This window comes from Solanum verrucosum, unplaced genomic scaffold (genome assembly GCF_900185275.1).
Source record: "Solanum verrucosum unplaced genomic scaffold, falcon-dt-bn FXZP01000752.1, whole genome shotgun sequence".
In the NCBI taxonomy this organism is placed as follows: Eukaryota; Viridiplantae; Streptophyta; class Magnoliopsida; order Solanales; family Solanaceae; genus Solanum; species Solanum verrucosum.
The window spans coordinates 112820-118225 of NW_026020710.1; the positions used below are offsets into that span (position 1 = coordinate 112820).

The 5406-nt window shown below is 32.3% G+C and overlaps 1 pseudogene; it reads left to right on the forward strand.

Moving 5' to 3' along the window:
- Window positions 1–2033: 2033 nt before the first annotated feature.
- On the forward strand, window positions 2034–4994 carry LOC125812463 (sesquiterpene synthase 9-like; annotated as a pseudogene).
- Window positions 4995–5406: the final 412 nt, after the last annotated feature.

Below are 5406 nucleotides of genomic sequence, written 5' to 3' on the forward strand. Positions count from 1 at the left end.
AATTTTTATATGACTGCTTGTTTGATTTGATCTGTTGTAACTATTATTTTTATTCTCAGATTCAACATGTCTCCTTTTAATCCCCTTAGTACTATTTTGGATCATAACAAACTTGAGGGTCCTAACTATATGTTGATTGGAGGAGAAATCATGACTTCGTGTTAATTGATGAAGAGTATAAGCTTGTACTCTATGAGGAATGTCTATTGAAACAAGATGAAAAGTCTAGTGATGAGGATAAGGTAGCTTATCAGAAATGACGCAAAACTGATGAGATGGCACGGTGTTCCATTATGGCTTCAATGTTAAATGTGCTGCAACATCATCCATCATCAAGTTTTGAAATTTTGGAAACTCTCAAACAATGGTTTGGTGACTAGGGTCGATAAGATAAGTAGACTGCCATGAGATCTCTCATGAACACTAACATGGTTGAAGACACTCCTGTTAGAGACCATGTTCTGAAGATGATAGGTCTTCTGAATGACCTAGAGGTCTTGAGGGATGAAATTGACAACGATTCCCGAGCTGAGATGATATTGTAGTCTCTACTTGACAGTTTTCAGCAGTTTTGCCTAAATTATAATGTGAATAAGATGAATCTATGTTTGGCACAATTGTTGAATGAGCTGCAAGCGGTAGAGACAATTGTCAAAAAATCGACATCATCTATGACACTGTATGTTGAGAAAGGTTTTACTTCTAAATCGCAAGGTGGACAGAAGAAGAAAAAGGCTCACAAAACTAAGGCAATTTAACCTCCAACTGGGGGCATGAAAAAACCTAAGTGCAAGTATTTTCATTGCAAGATGCCAAACCATTAGAAGGCGCATTGTCCAGTTTTCTTAGCCAAGAAGAAAAACAATCCAGGTAACTCACTTTCACTCTTCGTTGAAACATATTTAGAGGTTGTTTCTACTAATTCATGGTATGTAGCCTCAGGATCCACTGATCATATCTGCACTACTTTGCAGGGGTTTCAAGAAACTTGCAAGCTGATTAGAGGTGAAGTTAGCATTTTTCATGCGGATGGTTCAACAACTCTACTTTTAGCAATAGAAAATATCTCCTTTTTTTTTGTTTGATAGTGGTAGAGTTTTAATTTTAAACCCGACCGGTAGATTTATGATTCTGGTTCATGAAATAAGTTAAGTATTGCTCTAAAAGAAACTAATCACTGAATCAAATTCGTCAGTAATTTAGTTTATTGATTAGTACCTGTAATCTTGACATGGGGAATTACATAAGTGTTTAATGGGGAATTTCGAAATACAAATAGAAGAGTGTAATTACGAATTTCTAGTGGAATGATTTGTAATTTATTATGGTAAGAATAATTCAAATTAATTATTTTAAATTATTTCCACAATAGGAAGCCTCGATAATTAATTATGTGGTCCCTACCGTGCCCGTATTTAACTAGAACTTAGAATCTCATTTTATAGTAGAAGATGGAAAAGTAGTGTGCAATTTTTTTCACGAAAGAAAAGAAACGTGTGTTTCTCTTCTTGAAGAAAAAGGATTTGTATTTTCTTCTCCTTTTTGGACTGGGAAGAAATCTCTATAAGTAAGGATTGTTCTAACATAGAGACATTCAGTTTTCTGTATGATAATTGCCCACTCAAGTATTGAGAGAGTTCAATTGTTAGTTTGAGATCACTGTAGAACACCGTAGAGCCGGAGTTTGATTTGTTTCACGATATCTGCACACGCTTTAAGAGGTAATCCTTGAGTTAATTTTCATAATGCTTTGTAGGTGATACATATTTGTGGTTGTTGTCTATATTCATGCATGATGTATGATTCTGGAATACTTCCGCAGTGTATGCTATTTTCTAACAACTAATTCTAATTAATAAGCCTTGACTTATTTAATGTAGACTTAAGCAACCAATAACAAATTAATTGAATCCTAAAAACTTAATTCGATGGACTACGGTACATTATAAATAGGCCATCCTATTAGCACAACTTAAACCCACAAATTAAGCTTGAAAAAAAAAGCAAGAGTAAAGAAAACATTTGAACAAGCAATGGCTGCTTCTTCTCCTATTAAGTGTCGCCCCTTGGCAAATTATCATCCAACTGTTTGGGGATATCATTTCCTTTCTTATACTCCTGTCAGTCACATATATTTCTTTAATAAATTTTTTTCTATGTTAATTATTGTCTAAATATTACAACGATACGTTTAAGACGTAACATAATATTTGATTTATTAATTAATTAACGTATGATGAGTATTTTTCGGATGCAGGAAATTACTAACCAAGAAAAAGTTGAAGTTGATGAGTACAAAGAAACAACCAGGAAAATGCTGGTGGAAGCTCCAGAGGGTAGTGAACAAAAACTTGTGTTGATAGACACAATGCAACGATTGGGAGTGGCATATCATTTCGATAATGAAATTGAAACATCCATTCAAAACATTTTTGATGCTTCCCAACAGAACGATGACAACCTTTACGTTGTTTCTCTTCGTTTTCGACTTGTGAGGCAACAAGGCCATTACATGTCTTCTGGTAATTGTACTCCCTTCTTCATTATTTCTCTTCATTTTCTACTTGTGGGAGTTAATTGAGTCCTGCAACTTTTAATTCTTATAACTAACAACAAACATGATGTTTAACCAGATGTCTTCAAGCAATTCACCGAACAAGATGGAAAATTCAAGGAAACGCTTACTAATGATGTCAAAGGATTATTAAGTTTGTATGAAGCATCACATTTGAGAGTGCGCGATGAGGAGATTCTTGAAGAACCTCTTACCTTTACCACTACTCATCTCAAGTCTATTGTCTCCAACTTGAGCAATAACTCTCTTAAGGTTGAAGTAACTGAAGCCTTAAGTCAGCCTATTCGCATGACTTTAGCAAGGATGGGCGCAAGGAAATACATATCCATTTACGAAATTAACGATGCACACAACTATTTGCTTTTGAAATTTGCTAAATTGGATTTTAACATGCTGCAAAAGCTCCACCAAAGAGAGCTTAGTGAGCTTACAAGGTTGAACATTATTTGATCTATATATCTTTTTTATTTAGATGAGTAATGGTAATTTGGAATTAATAAAAAATGTAATGCATGCAACAAAATCGTTGTTCTTGTGATGTATGTAGGTGGTGGAAAGATTTGGATTTTGCAAATAAATATCCATATGCAAGAGACAGATTGGTTGAGTGTTACTTTTGGATATTAGGAGTGTATTTTTAGCCAAAATATAGTCGTGCTAGAAAAATGATGACAAAAGTACTCAAGATGACCTCTATTATTGACGACACTTTTGATGCTTATGCAACCTTTGACGAACTTGTGACTTTCAATAATGCAATCCAGAGGTAAAACATCAAAACTTCACAAGTAAAATAATCTTTTTGACAATCCCGAATAGGAGAAAGTAAATATGTTTTCCTGTTTATATTATAAAATCTATATATATATATATATATATAGACGAGGTGTAAGAGTTAATTAGCTTGTGGTTTTGATGATGTATTAGATGGGATGCTAATGCAACCGATTCAATACCGCCATATATGAGACCTGCTTATCAAGCTCTTCTAGACATTTATAGTGAAATGGAACAAGTGTTGTCCAAAGACGGTAAATTGGACCGTGTATACTATGCAAAATATGAGGTAATATTATTGTTTACCTAACCCACATAATTATATCAATTAAGTAAATTTTGATAATTCAACTGGTTGACTATCTACATTTTCAGCTTATCTTATTAATTAGTGAGAATTTAATTTCGATTCCCATGTTATAATACCCTCCTTATTTGCTATGAAAACGTTACCATTAATTCCAAAAGGAAAAAAGATACTAGCTAGTAGTAATTGTCTAGCTTAAATTACTTGCTATTGTTTTTAGATGAAAAAGTTGGTGAGTGCCTATTTTAAGGAAGCCCAATGGTTAAATGATGCTAACTATATTCCAAAATATGAGGAGCACATGGAGAATTCACTTGTAAGCGCTGCCTATATGATGGCATCAACAACTTCCTTGATCGGTATGGAGGAATTTATATCCAAAGACACTTTTGAATGGTTGATGAATGAGCCTTTGATAGTTCGAGCTTCCTCATTGATTAGCAAAGCAATGGACGATATTGTTGGACATGAAGTAAGTACAACAACAAGTATATGCGTAATGATCATTGAGATCTGAAACATTAATTAAGATTCAAACTTTCATTAAATACAAATAAATGAGGCATAATAGTGACTTGACTTATCAAAAACAATAGTACTTCTTATGTTTCACTTTGTGTGAGGGCCAAACTAACTACTCTCCGGTGTGAATTTTTATTACTATAAAATCTTTTAGTTTTTCTTTTTAGATAAAATTTATATTTTAAAAAAATACTAGAAGTCACATCAATTCTATTGTTCAAAATATTACAAAAGTTTCTATATTGTATTACAAAATTTAAAAGAGAAAGAAAGAAAACAAATAGTCCTAGTTGCTTGAAGAACATATGATGTTGAATAGTTTGGATTTGCTTCAAATATATCTGCATATGATACAGAAGGAACACATATATTGTGTGTATTCGATTTAATTACTTCAAATTCTTAAAAGTTAGCTAAGAAGATTACAATATAATACAAAAAATAATGTTTAAAATGTATTAATTATATACATGGAATATATTGAAATCTATTTATTTCATGTAGGATGAACAAGAAAGAGGACATGTAGCTTCAATTATTGAATGTTACATGAAAGAGTATGGAGCTTCAAAGCAAGAGACTTACATTAAATTTCAAAAAGAGGTCACCAATGCATGGAAGGACATAAACAAAGAATTATTCCGTCCAACTGAAGTACCAATGTTTGTCCTTGAACGAGTTCTAAATTTCGCACGTGTGATAGACACATTATATAAAGAGGAAGATGGATACACCAATGCCAAAGGCAAACTTAAAAACATGATTAACTCGATACTAACTGAATCTGTCAAAATATAAATATAATGATGAAATTGCACCTTCATCAATCAAATATTAAGAGCAAAATAAGGCATATACATTAGATTCAAAGACATTTAATATGCCATTCATAATATATGAGCTGTTAATTCATGGGGAATGTTTGAAATAAACAATAGTTGTTTTTAATTTACTAAGCAAAAGTGTGGTAGGTTTGTCTTTTTTCTGTCATGTTCATTTTTAAAGCATATACTACACTTGAGTTGTATTAAATCCTGTTTTATTTCATTTCCAGCTTGTTTGGATGATTATTAATTATCATCACTGTAAAATGCATCGTAATCGTATTGTATTTGTATTGTATTGTGGTCATAATAAAGTTTGAATAAATTGTATCTTTGTTACGGTTATATAATTTATTATTATTTAGTTGGATTCATGTATTGTACCGTATGATAATTATTTA